Source organism: Amphiprion ocellaris, chromosome 3 (genome assembly GCF_022539595.1).
Source record: "Amphiprion ocellaris isolate individual 3 ecotype Okinawa chromosome 3, ASM2253959v1, whole genome shotgun sequence".
NCBI lineage: Eukaryota > Metazoa > Chordata > Actinopteri > Pomacentridae > Amphiprion > Amphiprion ocellaris.
In genome coordinates this window covers 8,753,605-8,773,048 of record NC_072768.1, presented here as the reverse complement: position 1 = coordinate 8,773,048, position 19,444 = coordinate 8,753,605, and positions in this window count along the sequence as shown.

The window sequence follows — 19,444 nt, the reverse complement described above, 5'->3', positions numbered from 1 at the left end:
TAAAGTGAAGGTGGTTCTTTCCTATAGCTTTTCAATGGCTACAAAGAAGGACCACTTTCCCAATGGAGTCACAGAGCAGGTTTTTGCCAGCCCCCCCCTTTCTTGTGACAAACGTACACTCAAGCATGCACACAAAAACACATCCCACTATGCTGGAGATGTATGAAGGCAGTGTGTTGGATGGACTCCCTCACCTCTCATATGCAAATAACTTTCCCCCATGCAGCTCCGTGATTGGCTTGCTGTTATTAATATTCTGCCAGCGTGTGACTTCGTTAGCCTGGAGTTACTGTGCCAACAGGCAGCACTAAAAAGGGACTTTGTCAATGTTTGATGTCTCGTGAAGTGATGCAGTGTGTGTGTGTGTGTGCGCGTTTGTGTGTGAGCATGTCTGTGAGTCTATGGGTTTTCTAAGGAGATTCAAATTTGGGCAGCGGGACACACTATTCCCCACTGACATCAGATTGAGGAGGAAGTGGCTATCTTCTTCTGAATGTGATTGTAATAAAATTCTCTCTATGAACACCCAGTCTGTGCTATCTCTGTAGAGCAGCCAGACACGCAGCAGGCTCCATCCTGTCTCTCAAGTCACAAGGTCTAAGCACAGGTTTGGCTTATGGACGCTGTCAATATCAACCTATTGCTTTTCATCCATTTAAGTCTGGGCCACTGCCAAGTATGCCTGTGGTTGTAAACAACAAGCATCTTTAGCTGAATCATACAAGCCAAACTAAACCTTGCACAGAGTTGTGATGTGAAGCCTAAACTAGCTGTGACATATTTGCCTGTGGCCAGCTTTCAGTCACCCGTTGTCACACTAAGTCGCTCTGTCACTGCCGTATTTCAACAATGACAGCATGAGCAGTGTGTTCTTAACACAGATCATAGGGTTTGTCATGACGAGGACCTCTCTGCTGTGTGTCGATGTGCTGTACGTGTCTAGCTGGTGCGTGTTTGTGTGTGTGTGTGTGGGTACAGTAAATCCCATAAACTGGAGCTTGTGACCCTCAGTAATACATTTCCTTTGGCAGAACACTTCTGGATTTCCCCCCAGGTGCCCCTGGGTTTCACAGAGAGAAAAGTGTAAGGCAGCATTTTCTAAATTGAAGTCAATACCAATTGGCCATTTATCTACAAGCACCCCAATGCTAAGGGCTTCTAAAGGTGTATGTGTGCACAAACACACATATATATATATATACACACACACAGGCAGCTGATGTTTTTTTTTAATTCCAGAAGCTGAATAAATGATTTACAGTGAACAATAATCTTAAAATGAAACTCATTTTCTTAATCCTAACTCATTCAAATATTGCTCATTCTCTAAAAGACTACTGAATGTGGGTTTGTTTGTATCAAGCTCCCAGGGCCAAGTTTCTTAGGAGGGGGGATTGTTTCTTAGGAAACAAGAGGATTTAACAATACAGAAACTAATTACTCCCCTTCACCCTTGAATTGCACAGACTATTAAAACTGCAGCAATAAAAGGGCACATTATGCATACAGCATCAGTCACTTTTCATACATCTTTGTAGTCCATACATCCTGGAGATGTGGAGTCATCATGATGAGTCTCTCTCTCTCTCTCTCTCTCTCTCTCTCTCTCTCAGTCAGCGTGTGTGTGTGTGTGTGTGTGTGTGTGTGTGTGTGTGTGTGTTCTCATTTCAGCCTATGATTCACTTGCTTTACCTAGTTTGACTTTTTTTTTTAACAAGATTCAGTAAATTGACTGGCTGGACCCATCAGAAGAAGATAACCCATCAGGTACCTTCTTGTGTGCTTTGCATTAAATTTACTTTTCTGTTGTTTAGGTTCACAACAAACGAATGGGCCAATAGATAACAAATATTTATTTATTTAAATATACCTGTCATCTTTATGTCAGCTAAATCCCTTTATCATTAGACTCCCACTTATTTGATTATCATTCAGAAAAGGTTTTCTGTCTGTTAAAAACACAATGAGCCCCATTGTGATTGTATTAAAAACGTATGCATGTAGGATGTGAGGTGTTATATATCAGAAAAATAATCTGCAAAATGTGACAAATTGTAAAATGAAGCTTGATTGCTCATATTACTAACCACATATATTTTTGCTGTTCAGCTCAAACTACACATCGCAGCATTTGTATTTTGCCAGCATATTGTGGTGCTATATAACAATTAGCACCATATTGCAGCAAAAGAGGCAGACTGTCATCAGATAGCTTAAATGTAGATTAATGACCTCCAGTCTCCTGGCCAGTATATTTGTCACCAACTCCCTGCAGCAGTTTGGTCTTTTCTATATGAGTCATTTAAATTATTGTGTACTGCTCTGCTCATTTCATCACGACTTCACAACGTCCCCAAATATATGAGTGCGAGTGTTTACATGCCTTCTCCCTAGAGGCTGCTGGCTCAATTTCTGCATGATGTTAACCCTAATGAATAGTAACACAGCTGTCATATCAGTGATTAAACTGCTTGAAACCAAACAAGGAAACACGCAAGTAAAAAATGCAAGATGTAAACAAAATGTATATAAAAATTGAACAAACAAGAGAATTAAGATAAGTAACCAATATAGTATAATCTGTTTTTCTTTTGTGCTTCAACAAGGAACTGTCTTGCTAACTAAGTGTTGCAAACATCTAACAATTTGGCACTTGACAGAGCAGCATAAATGAACCATTTTGCAAAAAAAAAGACAAGCGATTGTGTGAATGTATTCTCTAAATTGCCCGTCTGTGCTTGTGCAGAGTGCAGACACATTTGTTGTGTAATTCTTCTATGAACTCCTTGATTATGAGCGGTATTCTACATGTTCCACACTGATCTATATTCAGGGCCTAACCCTGCTCTTTGTGATGGGGATTAGGTGCTCTAGAGGCAGGGTAATTTGATATCCATTGATTGAGTCAAGAGCCAATCTGAAATTGAGGAATTGTAGTTATTGCTATTGATTTTAATAACTAGGCTGTTACAGTTCATTCAGTGCAGCTCTAGTCAATACAGAAAGTGAACTGTTCCCTCTTTTGAGAGAAGAATGATGCTTGAGTCAGTGATATTGTGTGTTGTTGTGAAATCTGCTGTGACACAGAACAGTGCCCCATGCCATTGTTCCATGCAGTATGTTGTGGCTAGATAACCACTGATAATAACAGCATCTGCACACAATTAAACATTAACACCAATTATGACATCCGTAAAAATCACAATATATGAAATGAGCTGTGTGTAGATTTGGTGTGTCCCTTCTATATACACAGCTCTGTATATATATTCTGTTTCAGCTGTTTCAATATCCCTGACAAAGCCTGTTAATTTAGTTTAGTCCTTGGAGACCTTCACTCAAAGTTTCTGCTGATCCATATTTAACTAGTTATTGGTTTCCGTCTCCCTTGGGATACCCCAGGAAACTGTCTGCAAAGAACATTTCAGGACCATTTGAAGAGGAAGCATGATGTCTTAATTTAAGCAATAGCAATATTAATTATGTTTCACTGCTTCATGGCTGGGTACCTTTTCAGAAAATGTACTTATTTTACCAAACCTCTCTTCACCAACTGTTTTCAGCGAAAACCTTGGTTCTGGTGGAAGGAGCATTTGCTAAAGTATCCAGCATTTTATATTTCCAATATTTATTTTCCACAGGTCGAGCAGAGAGTAGTGGGAGTCTGAGCCTTAGGCAAGAAAGTTTTGGGCAGACAGTGAGGTGCAAGCTGAATACATGTCGGAGACACTGAAGCCAGTGTTGACTCGGTTTTCAATAATTTTCATAACAGCGCAGAAAACAATGGACAGGATCGGACAGGCAGAGAGGAGAAGAAGACAACAGAGTCAAGAAAAAGCTCGATCAAGTGTGACTGGTGAGCAATGATTTGTTTATAGTAACCTCATGTGCAGTCACAAACATTAACCTTCTGACATATTATGGGCTCACATTTTCTATATTTTATAACAGCTCAGTCTGTAATCATAGAAAAAAGTAGTTAGCCAGTATTGTGTTGATGCTCATCAGCTTTCTAATAGTAAACTATTTCTTCAGTTGCAATCAGGGATGGTTAAATGTACACTCTGTATAGGCCTTGCATTGCCTATGTGAGCAAAATGCTTGTACTGTAGATGGAAAATGGTTTTCTTTTGGACAACAAGTCAGTCTTTGATGCTCATATTTTTAAGCCTGTTCTCCTTATGCATGTGTTTGTGAAGATGGTCTTTTTTGGCCGCTGTGCATGGAGTGATGCAGAGCTTGTGTTTGCACCGTGAGAGGCAATCCTCGCTGAGGAGACGAAGCATGGCAATTGAAGCTCTAAGTGGGAATGAATAGAGGGCTAATTTGATGGCAGCCACTTTTCTCCCCACCACATTTAAAACCCCATTACACTAACATCCATTGTGAATACCCCACCGGTCCTTTAGAGATGAGTGAACTGCATAGGTCACTTACTTATATACATTTAGTGTGTATGCTACACTGTACCTCAACAAGCAGTGTTGGGGAGTAAAAAGGTTGTGTAGAAATTATTGGCTTAAGTAAATGTGCCATGGCATTATGGTTACAAGACCGTGAACAATTCGGAGTCTTTCAAAGGTTATAGTTTCTCCCTCTTTCTCTCTGTTCTCTTCTTTCTCTCTCTCTCTCTCACACACACACACACACACACACATGCACACTCACACCCACACACACCTGCCACTGAGGCCCATTAGCACCCCCGCCGAGGTTCCGTTTGGCTTTTAGACTCACACAGTAGACATCAGACCCCCCCGTGAGGAGAGGGACTGGCACTGTCTCGCTCTGCTTCCCCTCCTCTCCTGTAAATGACGTGTGGGATGAAGCTAAAAAGAATTTCTGCTTTACTACAAGTTCAGCCTAATGCAAGCATGTATGTGCATGCACACACACACGCACACACACACACACACACACGCACACACACGCACGCACGCATGCACACACACTCAGAGAGAACAGCTGCTATCAGCCCTGCAGTGTGAGATCAATGTATCGGGTGAGATTGGAACAAGCTGAACTTATCAAGCGCACACTTGTGTGACCACTTAGTGATCAATTCTGCAGTATTAGTGCTGGCAGAGGTGTGGATAACACAAAGAACCTGCTCGCACATGTGTGTTTCTCCACTTGCGCCCTGGAAAGTGTGTCCTTGTGCATGTGTTTGCGTACATGTGAGCGTCTATGTGAGTCTGCAGTCTTGTCTGCGTGAGATTCCTTGTGTAGGTGTTTGTGGAGAGGGAAAATATCAATATGTTACAGGATTGTTTTTTTCTCACCACTGTTGTCTTTGCTTTCCCACCTACATTACACCCCCATCAGCCTTGGATGGATTAAATCAGCAATAAAGACCTCCATCCATGTCTCTGTAAAAGACATGAGACACATTAACAGCTCAACACAATGAGCAGTCTTGTACCCAAAGGCGGATTTTACAGCATTTGTATTTGTTCGGCTCTCCTTCTTTTTGTTGTTGGTGTTGTGTACATCTTTAGGTGTGCATGTTTGTGTTTTCATACATGCATCCATCCATTTGTGCACCTAAAAAGCGGCCGAGATGCAGCAGGAAAGACAAAGGATATGTGTTAGTCACAGCACCTTCGGCAGTGCATTTTCAGATGCCGTGCAGATGATTAGAAATGGTTTTTATTGACATTGTAAATGTGTTTTACCCAGGCAATAAGCTGCCAAGGGATAAAAGACTCACGCTATCAAAGCCACGTGTGGCAGCCCTCCCACAACGCAGGACTGTGCGTGTGTGCGTGTGTGCCAGTGTGCGTGTGTGCCCATGTTTGAGTGTTTTTCATAGCTTTTCTTTTAATTACCCCCCTTGCGAATTAGCTGAGGAATGGGAGACTGGCTATGCAATGTTAAGTATCTTTGGTTGGGAATTATCTGTTTAGTCTTTTCCTTTTGATCTTCAGGAATAAGTCATTAGTTTGCAAGCAATCTGCTCCCTCTCCATCCCTCTGTTTTACTCCTGCTCTCTTCTTTTACTCCTCCCCTGTGTGGTGTCTTTATTTAGGCAGTTTCTTCGGAGCAGGGTAACTTAAATTGCCCACTTACATAACAAAAAGGGTAGATCATTTTAAGGAGCTGTGAAAAGAAGAGAGAGAGTTCAGGGAGGACATGGTTAACCGAAAAGACAAAGTGACAGACAGAGTATGTGAATCTTTGCTTCCAGCTGATCGGGGAAATGAAGGGGTTCATTGTACAGTGCGGCACACATGGTGAGAGGAGGCCACGTCTTCTAGCTGCGAGGCACGAGCGAAGATTAAAAGTGTATGTGCATGCAGCTGTGTATGCTTGTGTGTGCTGCTCAGACAGGGTGCAGATAAGAAGACTGTTAACACTGGATGAAGAGCAACCATTAGATGGTAATTGGCTGACCAGATGCTCCTTTCGCTGCATACAAATTACAGTCTTTAACTTCACCAGGCCTCTGGCTTACTCTGCCATTACCGGTTAGTGTACATACAATCAGAGCTTCCCTCACAAGTAAAATCATACTATTTTTGGAAGCTACACCATACCCATACCATTTCTTCTTCCACAACAATTCCTCTTCTTAAGTTTTTTTTGGAGATGTTTAACTGAGACACTGCTCTGTTTATCTGTCATGTTGTTGTCTCTGTATTTGAGATTGTGTTATCCAGCATTTTAAGGAATGTTTCAGCAAAAACACAATTTAAGTGAAAGTCTGACGTTCTCCCTCTTAGTCGGAGCTGTTTGCTTGGTGTTTCAGGGTTACTCAAAGCACTTTCTAAGTCTTTTTCAGACAGGGTGCCAAACCGTGTCAATGCCAAGAGAAGCATTAGCGGACCCTGCACAGTCCCCCCCCAAATGGATATTAATAAACCCTGCTCCCGTCTAGCATCTACTCTCCTACAGATCCCACTCCTTCCTCTCCATCCCCTCTAATCCCCTCCTATCTCACACTCCATCCTCCTTTTTCGTTTTCTGTCTCCAGTCCTTTTCCCCTTAAGTGTCAATAACTCTTGCTTGCAACATACACACAAACCTACACACACACACACACACACACACACACACACACACACACACACACACACACACAAAGCGGTAGTTGCAGTGTCAGGCTTTCCACGGGGGCTGGTATAGTTATATAGTAGACTCTGTGGGTTTAGTAAAATCCTCATTAGGACACAGTGTAGGTGTGAGCATCCCTGCTGCTGTCTCACAACAAACTGCTTACCTCAACAGAATACTCACAAACACAAACACACACAGCCGCACATGAACCAAACAAAAAGAAGAGTCAAATACTAATACAAGGCAGGGAACCTTCGCATCTATACATACACACTGTATGTTGATTATACTAATGCAAGCCCTACCTGTTCCCCAATATCTTAAGCACACACCCACTAACAAAGATGAAGTGTTGGTGCAGTTGTGTGGCGACATTTTAATGGAGGATGACGTCTTCTCCTAATTAATGTCAGTCAGGATGGCAAAGTGTTCAAAAATAACTCTTTGAATACAACCTAGAACACCGCGGTGCTGTCACCCCGCTAAACCAAATATTCAGGAACTATCAAAATAGGCAGCATCATTCTTAATCTGTTCACTGCTTGTCCTGGATGAAGCTTAAAAGTATTAGTGTGGATTTTTTAATATGCAAGAAAATAATAATTAGCAAATGTGAAATCTGTCATTTTAGCTTCAAAGCCAAAGTGAACCCTGCAAAATGTTGTACAGTTGATATGCCTGCTGCCTTTTTCCAAAATACAGGATCTGGTGCTTCTGCATCATGAGCTATTTTAGGGGACGTACACTGTGCAAATTGAGTGGTAGTGGGGGAGTAAAGCAAGTACTGCATATTACTGGCATTAACCAGTGAGCATCTTCCTTCACCATTTGTGCAATTAGAAACTTGAAACAGGAGGCAGAGAGTTGAGAACAGAGCCAAGTGCCATTAGGTTCATCATCTTCGTGAAAAGGAAATGAGACATGTTGAGATTTCTTAAAACTCCCCAGAGATCGTTAACAGTAATACTGAGATATCAGAATACAACAGAAATCTAAAATTATACAGTGAATCATGCTCATAAGAGTTGGAGAAAAATAGGGGCCACAGCACAGAAGTGTTTCAGCATTTGCAGTTTAACCTGATGGCAAGGCAGAGTGTAAGTATATTAAATATATAATGACTTCCAAAGGTTTTCTGTGCCTTTTCTCTTTCTGTTGAAAGACTCTTTCTCTGCCTTGCCGTGTTATTGTGTCACAGAGTTCCCTGCTGCTTCTGCAACGTGTGAAAGTCACAGCCATTTCAATAATTGTTTAAAGACTCAGTGGGTGTGAAACATCACTTTTGTTAAGCTATGAATACAAAATGGAAAAATAACTTCTTTTTTACCCAAAAACATTGTCTGGAATTAGAATTTCAAGAGACATGTGTTTTCCACTGTCTGTTCTTTATCAAAAATAATAACTCCAGACTCATTTGGTTTCTTTTTCTCTTCATTTTTTCATACGTTGGTAAACAGTTTCAGTGCCATTGCATGTAAATAAAGTTAAATGTTGTCGGTTAATTGGTTAAGTAAACCCAGATTCATTATGGCATCTTAAAAACACGATGAGGGTTTAAAGCTTAAAGTCAACACTGACTCGACTACTGTGGGACGTTCCGCAAACACAGGATTCACCCTGCAGTAGAAAACTCCTATTAGCACTCCTATTAGCTGCTATTTATAAAAGTTTTACAATCTCCGCCATGCAAACACAACAGCTGCGAAATTACGCTGACATTTAAATTCTTGAAAAAATAATGCGTTGCGTTGGTTTGAAGCATGTCTGACTGCATCTACCTGATTGCAGCTGATTGCACCACATGAGAGCATGAGTCCGGCATGTTAGCAGCGAGCTGTGAGCGACGATGTCTCCATCTCTTCAAAAGAACAGCTGCAGATGTTTAGTTACATTTGACAAGTTAAACATTTACTCTATGTTCACGGGCACAACATATGTAAGGCTGATTGATTTCCATTAATGACTGTGAAGAACACCCGCACATTATGAAAGATGGCGACGTGACAAGCATGTGCACGTGCACACGGTGAAATTGACTCGCACTTAAATGCACTTGTGCGAGCTCTTCCCTGTGCATCTCTCCCACATTTCTGCACTCACACATGCACTTACACTTGAAGGGCTGCTCATTTGGCTAACAGACCTCATTACACGGGTGGATGGACCATCGACCCCTTGGTGGAGGAATTAAAGAAATCTCCCTTTTCTTCTCTTTCATCCAGAATGTGTGACATGATGTCCTGGAGTTATTTACCTGCTCTCTGTAGCATGACAGCTAAGCTCACCTGCAGCCCCAAGACCTCGCAGATGACAACGAAAATGTCTGCAGCGAAATTATGTGGACAGAGGGAGGAAACATTTGACAATTTTGCATGGCGACAGTGTTTCCAGATGATAACTGCCACGACATGGAAATGGCAAAAAGCTGCATTTGTAAGTGTCTGGTTAACAAAACACAAAGGACTTGCAGCGGGTTTGAATGTCATTTTGCCCCTTTGAACTGTGACTAAAGCTACCTTACCTAAATTTCTCAACGCTTTTCACAGGAAGCTTGTTGGGGACAACTTTCTCTTCATGAAACAGGGATGAAAAAGAATTTTCATGAGGTGGGGGTGCACATAAGATGCATTTGAGTGACAGCTGGAGAAGGGTGTGACTTAAATTCCCCGGCTTTAAGCAGACGAAACACAGAATCACCTTCAAAAAATGATCAAAATGCTTTCATTTTTCATCTTCATCACTTTCAATATATGGCAAATGTCACCTCAGATATATTTATTTGAGAACATGAAGCAGTAAAAAATGTCCTTCTTCACCTTGGAGAAAGAAGAAACAGGTTAGCAACCCCACCCCCCTTCAATTCCTCATACAAACCCTCTCCTTAGCAATGTAGGAGGTGTGTGCGCACAAAATGCTGAAGTATGTTCCCTCTAAAGCAGCTTAGAGTAGGATACGGCACACACACACATATATATATAAATACATACTGTATGTATACACCCAAAGCGCATCAACACACCTGAACCCTCTGCCACACGTGTGATATGCTATGCTAATTTCACCTCACGTCTCAAAGGCCCAGCATAGACGTTGTTTATATTTGGCAATCCAATTCTGATGACAGTGTTACTTCTATTTATTCTAATTGTGAGGCAATCAGGGGTTCCAGATGTGTCCAGAAGACTGCAGGCCTGTTATGCAATCTGTGGCCGCAGCCATGGGGACTTAAATTATCATGACAACACTAATTAACATGATGGCAACCAGTTAAATCCCCACCACAGCTGGGCTCTAGTCAACATGGTAACACATCACAGTCAAGTGTTCTTGACATCCTTTCCAGAACACTGGGCATAGTGTCCCATACAAATGCTCTCCCTAACACACCCGGACCAACATCACACACTTCTCCAACACACGAACCCATAGATATAGTGCAAACGCACACAATTGCGGGCCTTCGGAGGTGTATATGTGTGACTGGATTTCGGAAAAGCTCGAAGCCATGTCTCATTTTTGTGACCTCCCTGCTGCAGGCCGGTGGAGGAAAAACTATCAAACCAATGAAGCTTGTCGGGGCAAGTGGGTGTTTGTGTGCGCAAGACTGTGGGCATATATCACAGCCCAACATGTGACCATCAAATGCCTTGGGGAAAAATACATCCGGTTAGATTGGGCCTTATTACTCACAGTCCCTCCCTTCAGTCCTCCTCTCAGCTTCATTGAGAAATCTCCAGGACTTTTAGGTCACTTTTGGTCACTACCATCCCTCATTTCCCCTCCCTCCTTTCCCTCTCATCTACTTCTGCTCATATATTGCATCCCTCAACCTCCCACCCTGAAGCTCCCATCTCCACTAAAGATGTCAGACAACGGTTTCACACTGATCAAATGAGACAGTGTGTCAGTTCCATCACAGGCCACGGGGAACAGTAGGAGCAAGTGAAATTGTTTGTGAGAGTGCTAGAGTGAGAGCCTGCGCATGCATGAGTGGCGATATGTGCATGCGTGTGTGTGTGTGTGTGTGTGTGCGCGCGCATTGGCATAAGAAATTGCAAAGGTCCAGATGTGTGTGCATGTGTGCCTGTCTGTGAAGTTGTGACGTCAAGATATTGCCAGAGAGAGCGAGCAGAGGGAAGGAGAGGCGGGAGAAGAAGGGTGTGCTGGGAGAAGGAGGAGAGGTACATCAAGCAGAATGAAAGGCGTCTACACCACAGAATGACTGTTATGGCATGTATGATTCACACACTGTCTGCCTTTCTGTCGCTGTCCCAGGTTCAATCTAGTCTAGGCTTTTTGCAACAGCTATCATAAAAATCAATTCAGCTTTAAAAAATACACCACATATTAAAACATACCCCGCACTGTTTCAACAATAACGTCTGACCAATTAAATTTTTATGTTAGAAACTGTATAAACAACCCTTTTACTTGTGTAACTTAGTCCCCCCCCCCCCCCCCCCCCCCCCCAATCTACAACTCCTTTTGGACCCCAGGAATAGAGATTGCTCCTTATATGTTTATTTTTTCACCTTAGAGAGCATGTGCTGAATGAGAAACTACAGCAGATGTGTGCCTGTAAAGTCCATTGAGAATTTTGCACGAGTTGTAGACTAGATCCCTATAGTTAAAAGCAAATTTATGAAAAAACTCAGTCAGAATATATTTGTTTTAACTACACAAGTTGAATGTTGAATTTCCACCTATGTGTGGCTATGCTTCTTTCACTTGATCTTTTCAGGATGGGAAAATGCACTGCTGATGAAGGAAGCAAAACATTATGCGCGGTTCATAGAATCTTAGCACATGCAAAATTTCCATCCATCTTTCACAAAGTTAGTGACACTATTACAATTATGTACAATATGCTTTTCAAAACATTTTCACATTTTTAATCTCTTATAATTTCTTTTTCTCTGTTGATTGAAAGCTAGCTCTGATCTCCTACTAAAAAGTCTGAACACTTCTGAATAGATGTGAGAGTTTTGCAGTAAAAAAAAAGGCCTTACTTCATTGAACTGTGTGAACATAACTTTGTCAGCACAGTGTTTGAAATTTGCAAACGTCCAAAAGGAAAACGACCAACGCTGGGACTTCAGTGGTCCTATTTCTGAAAAAGATAGACTGAGATATGAGCTTGCAACATCAGTAAAATATGCACAGGAAAGCCAATGCAAGAGATGTTAAGTACAGTAGACAGCATCACTTGGGTTTGGAAGTCATAAAACCCAAAAAATGATTTTGTAAGACGCAAATTTCTGGAAAATTAACAGAGAAATGAAGGAAGGATGTCATTTTGTTGCCCTAAGCCAACATGTATCTTGTGCATTACTTTTTTCTGATTTGATTCCCTCTGATTCTAAGACAAAGATTTGTCTCAACTGTACCAAATTTGATTTGACAGAAGGTGATATAAAATATATGTAATTATCTGCCACATTATCATTGTTTTTACAATGGCTTAACATTTCAAGAAAAGAAAAAAAAGGTGCAAATTCATATTCAATTATTAAATTTCATTAAATTGGTGCAATAAACTTTATAATTAATCAAATCTTTCACTATTTCTGTAATTGAGGCTGATTATATATATATATATATATATATATTTTTTTTAAAGATTATATAAATGGGATGTTCAGCATTAATATGGCAGCAAACCACTATTTGCAATGTAAAAATCTAATAGAGTAATATTGAGAAACAGGTGAATGAAAGATGATATTACTCGAGTTGACAATAATTCAAAGTATTTTACGGTGGTACTGTGGGATAATGGTTAAGGCTGGTTTTGCCATCTTGGCTCTCACTTACACAAGATGCCTTCTTGTAGATAAAACATGAAAGGTGAGGAAGGTGTGGTTGACCCACCTATTTGTTTTGTTGTGAGATGTTGGTGCTCCAGTGCGGTATCCTGTGGTTTTGAATGTTGTATACGACACTTTTAAGGTGGAAGTAACACTAGGAATCATGACCAATCCAAATGTTAACAGTGGGTCTGAAAAGAAATATTGCAAGATGGGAAAATTCTTCTACTGTTGTTATCGTCAATTAAAGCCTCCTTCAGTGGAACCAAACTGGTTCCAAATTCATTTGCATGAAGCATATTGTTGATCCATTTGGCACCAAGTTTCAGCTGCTTGTGCCATTCTTTCTGCATGTGGTAACCGTTTATATTTTTACACAATTCTCTGTAGTTCTTCTGTGTCTTTCACAATTGTAATTTTATGAGATACACACAATTCTATGACATTTTCTCATTTATTACTGTTTTATTATTGTAGAGTCTTTACACAATTCATATTTTTATTAGGATCCTCTTTTCAAGGCATTTAACCTACACATACTCCTTCTTAAGTGCACATTCTGTCAATACGATTATCTTTATTTGTTTCAATCATCTTAACTGTTGTAACAACATGCTTCGTCTGAATTTGCCAACACGTGTTAACATTTTCCTGCTGTCTGGCAGAGATCTGACTTGTGTTAAAGCGTATTATGTAAAGTCTCAGAATACATTCAGTCCAACTCCCAGCTCTCCCTTTCAGTATACTCAGCTTTTAACTGAGCATTTGGATGTTCTTACTGTCACTTCCTTCAAAATACAGTCCATCAGTTTTCAAACTCTGACACAACCATCAGCGAAACAAACACACACATGCAGCTTCAGCCTTTTCCTCTGGGTATTGCTGATGTAACAGAGAAAACCTGGTTTGATGTAGCAGGGTGAGGATTACAATTGCAAGCTTTTACATATGCACAGGTTTGCACGCATGCACACACGTACACTTACGGATACACACGTACACTTACGGATACACACGTACACACACACACACACACACACACTGCACAGGCCTTGAGCAGATGGATAAAGTAGTGAGGATGTGGCCAGAGGAATGATGCATGACAGGGACAGCTGTGCTAAGCTCAGTTCATTCAAAATATACATGCTCAGTCAGGGGCAAAATGTCAAAGTGAGATACAAGTGAAAACACAAAGGATGCTTGTTATGCAGACACTCAGAGGAAAAACATCATATTGCATATTTCAGATGTGTCTCTGCTTCAGTAACCGGAGAGTCATTTTGAAAAGTGGTGACAAAATATGCGTCTACTCTGTATTTTCCAATAAAACTTGGCATTTAGACTCAAAGCAAGGTCATAATCACAGTACAAACCACATATTATGTGGTGTGGTCAAAATCGGGGACATATTTGGAAATTTGGAGTAACTGATATCATTTGAGCATTTGTCTATCTTTTCATCTAATACACTTTGGAGATAGGGTTTCAAACACAGCTGTGTAAGATGTGGCTGCAGCACATTTTCCATCTTTCAAAACTGGGAAATCTTACTCACTGTCTCATCTTCATCTCATGGTTTGTTGCTTCCCTCTTTCTTCTTTGCATCTTCAGTTACACTTAATCAAATCTGGCAGTAGATTATGTTCACATGATAAGTAATAATCACTGGAAAACATAATGGCTCAAAACAACATTGTCAGATGGGATGTTGCATTAAAAAGTCATTTGAAGCCTTAAAGGTGGACTTTGTAATTCAAATTCAGTACAGTTATTGTTAGGTTTTGCAAACATCTCTGCTAGCTGTCCATTCTGTAAGTACGACGTGAAAATATGTTGTGTTCATACACAGCCCAACCTTTGTTAATGGTAATTAAACAAAGTAACTCAGACTGATTTTCACAATATTATTCCAGCATGTCACATACATGTTCATGCTGGTACATGTGCCTGTTGGGGAGATGGAAGAAAAGTCAAATTTGACACATACTAGAAATCTAAATATATGACCGTAAGTAGATAAATTTCAAAATTAGGGCTGTCAAAATTAATGCACTAATGCTGAATAATCCATCATCATGATTAATCAAATTAAAAATTTTAACGCAAGTAACTCATCTGCAGCGCAGAATGACTCAAAATCCCTGAAACATCTCTGGCAACTCATTTTGGGCAGTTTGTCGAAATAGGCTTACCGTCGCACATGCGCAAATGGGCAGTTGATCCAGTAGTGGCAGAACCAAGCAACTCAAAATGGAAGACAGTAAAAAGTAGGGGCCGACTGATTTATCGACCGGCCGATTAAATCAGCCAATTATAGCCCTTTTCCAAATAATCAACCAGAGTTTTGCCAATTAAACGCCAATATATTCTTAATTTCTCATAAAACAGTAAATGCTGGTAAGTGTCGGAGTCACGCAGAATGATGTCATTGTGCCGTTGGTCTAATACATGGAGCTCTGACTCCAATCAATCCTCAGTCTGCACCGCTGTCTTCTCAGTAACATACAGGAGTAAGCTACAGCCAGGCAGCACTACAGGAGTGGACTGAGCTGACAGGTAAGTTTATAACAATGTTGTGAAATTAACAATGACTCAGCATGTCTCCTGTTTCAGTTAAGAGAAAAAGTTAAAGTTAAAATGATTAACATTACTGTCTGTCTGTAGCAACCGTCATGATGTCATGTCACTCTTAGTTTTACCACATTGATGCAAAATATGCATTAGTTTCTCTGACATTAACCTTTAAAGCTGTTTAATAAACACCATAAGTTATATATTCTCTTCTTTCTTGAGTCTGTTTGCGCATGCAAAATGAAACACGATTAATATAGACTAAAAATGAATGATATTTAATCGGGATTAATCAAAATTAGTCCACAGCAACTCTGTGATTAATCTGATTAACAATTTTAATCATTTGACAGCACTAATCAAAATATTACCATTAGAATCACAGACTACACTTAATTTGAGCTTGCTGTTCACTTATACTGGTTATTAAACTGGTAATTTCTTCTTGTCAATTTTGTTTTATGATGAATGATCACACACTGTTATTTTAATTGCATTATGTTTCACAGTGAAGTTTAAAAAAAGAAAACATACAGCTCTTGTGCCCTGTAAATGTGTAAATGCATTGTGATCAATTGTAATCTGTAGCATTCTATTTATTCAATCTAATCATCACACAGACTGCTACAACCTGCAGACTAACATAGCACTTCATGCCATTACATTACATACACAATTACATCAACGTTCATTAATCTTTTCAAGTCCCAGAGACAAATGAAACTCATGCACTTTATGTGAAACTGGTCATAAGTAAAGTCCATGCAAGTAATGACCTGTACACTGTGTATCAAATACAGTAACTACCGGTTCCACATTTTTTCCAATTTGCTTAATGCATAACCCACCTAAACAGAAGCAACGGGGAAAAAAGGGTTCTATAACGTTATGGTAAAAAGTCATCTTGATCCAGTGCAGCTCAGATCAAATGTAAATAGACTGCCCACATATAGAATTGTTTCCTTATTTCAACATGCACGTGTAATTCAGGATAGAAAAACCCATATATTTTATGCATTCAATGTCAGATTACATTGCAAGGCTTGTATGAAAACAGTCTGAGTAGAGATTGCAGCTGTAATAAATATCCACAAACACTGACTCGGAGAAGGCCTCTAAAAGAATCTTCTTATCTTAATATTTCATACAGAACACTGGAAGAACAGAAGAGCTCTCCATTTTTAATGACCTAAGGGGGCTTACTACCAAACCTTGAGCGGGTATAGTAAAAACAAAGTTTTGCATTTCATGACTATTTATGTTGTTGTTTTGGGGTTGATTTAGACTACTGTGTATATTTTAAGGCGTGGAGAAGAAGAAGAGGATGAGAAAAAAACAGAAATATGTAAGTGATCTTTTGAGTTATTTCTGCTTTTGTCACTTCAGAGTAACAAACCATGAAGGTCTGTGAAGCCTCTCAAAAAACCTTTACTATCAGTTTGTGGACAAAATGAGTTACACAACACAAGTTCAACAAAGTTTAAGCCATAGGAAGACTGTTGTGAGAGACATCACCGAGGATGGTTTGATGATGTATCAGCAAATGAATTTTTGCTTATTTGGTGCTTTTTGAGTGGGTGAGTGTTTCTCGGTTTGTTTAGGCTGCTGTGGTATGTGTAAAAGTAAACAGTGTTTGCAAATCAATACGTTAAAAAAAAAAACCTAATATGATGTTATGTCAGGCACAAAGCCTCTTCCCAGGGGAACCTAAAGAGCAATAGAGAGCCATTCAGTGTGCGCTGTCATCATCCGGTGCTACTGAGCTGAAACTAGGAGTCAATACAGGGCAAATAGCTTTCATTGTGTTTCAATGGTTCCCGAAAGAATAAGGAAGAGTGCACAAACAATCCACTTTCAGATGATTGCTGTGTCTTCGTGTTCCAGCGTGAAGCAAATTCAGACAATTTTTAGAAAGCAGCAGTCCACAATAAGCCGTGTATAACATTACAGCACCAAGGCTGAAAGTAAGGGGTGACACATTTTACAGGAATAAAGGATGCCACAGAGAAAATGAGATATTCTTACTAAAGTATAGGCTTTCTATTGTATTTAATGTTGCCAGTTTTAGAGAGACAGACAGAAAACAACTAACTTTATAACGCTAAAGTCACGTTTGCTGACACTTAGGCTGAAGTTTCTAAAACTGAATTTTTAACCACTTCCCAGATATTTAGCGGACAAGCTGTACGTTTGGCCAGTCAGTTAGGTCATGTACTTTATGCAGGACGATAAAAGTAATTTTAATATTCAGGTTATTTTGCTTTTAATTTACTATATCACAATTCCTGATAAGATAATTGGCGCTGTTTCAGTCGATTTGAGGTGTATCTGTGGATGCATTTTACCTTCAAACTCGGTGCCCTGTCGCTTACCATGATGGGGACAATCAGAAGAAATAAGCCAAGACCTCAGAAATAAAACTGTTCAGCTCCACATGTTTGGTTTATCCTTGAGAACAATTTCCAAATGCCTGAAGCTACCACATTCATCCGTATAAACAGTAGTACACAAGTATGCATACCATGGGACCACATAGCTGACGCACCACTCTGGAAGAAGCCGCAGTCTGTATCTTAGAAACAAAGTACCTTGGTGCGAAAGATGCATATCAGTCCCAAAACAACAACAAAGGATCTTGTGAAGATGCCTGAGGAAACAGGTAGAAAAGTATCTGTACTTACATCAAAATCAATCCTACATCGACATAACCTGAAAGGTCGCTCAGCAGGAGGAAGCGACTGCACATGGGGACAACGGTCTTACTTCATGGAATAATGTCTTCTGGTCTGATGAAACACAAATTGAACTCTTTGGCCATAATGACCATAATCATATTAGAAGAAAAAGGTTGAGGCTTACAAATTGAGGTTCCCCACTCCAACTGTGAAGCACAGTGGTGGCAGTATCATGCTGTGGGAACTCTGCAGGAGGGAGTCTACAAAAAAATTACCACAGCAGCAACCTACCACAGTGAAAATAGTAAGTTTTGCAGAGACTTTGTATTGTGCAGTAAGGAAGGGTAACATTGATAGTTTTTTTTTCATTTGGTTGTTGGTTTATTTGCTTTTTTAAAAAGACAACAAAATGCCCTGTCACTATTTCAACAGGATGCCATTTCCACATCCTTCACTTAGCTCGATTTAGTATAATTGTGACTGGTTTTCAAAAAAAATTCAAATGGAATAATGAGGTGCAGTCACACTGAAGAATAGTCTGAGAATACCAAATGGAAAATAGATCATGAGGAAGGATAATTGTGTCAATATGTTGGAGCAAGACATTAAGACGTCAGTCAGGAAATTAAAGCCCTGCTGCAAATGGATATTCCAAATGGACAAAAACACACCTCTAAAGTTGTGACAAATTGGCTCAAGACAGGTACTGTGGTGTCCATAGCAAAGCGATAGGCTGAGTCTAATACTAAATTTATGCATAAAACTAAAAGAGCGTGTGGGGAAGTAGGCCTACAAACCTGACTCAGTTAGACCTGTTCTGCCAGAGAGAAGTGCCCAAATTCCAGCAACCTATTGTAAGAAGCTTGTGGAAAACTACCCAAAATGGTTCACTGAGGTTAAACGATCTGAAGGCAAAACTACCAAATACTAACAAAGGGCATGCCAACTTCTGACCCACTGAGAATGTGATAAAAGAAATAAAAGCTGAGAGGAATCACACTGGTCCACTATTATTCTGACATTTTAGATCCTTAAAATAAAGTAGTGATCACAGCTGATCTAAGGAAGCAGATATTTACTAGGATTTAGTATCTGTAAATGCGGGGAAATGCCTAGGGTGTTTGCAAACTCCTGACTACCACTGTATACCCAGCATTATGCAAATATTGATTAATCACATTTACATACAGTAAATCTTCTAATGCATCACGTATGTCTGTTTGGATAAGCGATATTGATGAGACGCCAGTGCTCTTATTTAGATGTTACAATGATACTGAGGTACTCTACGGTTTGCAGGCTAAGTGACTCATTCATTATTCAGCTCTGCAGTTA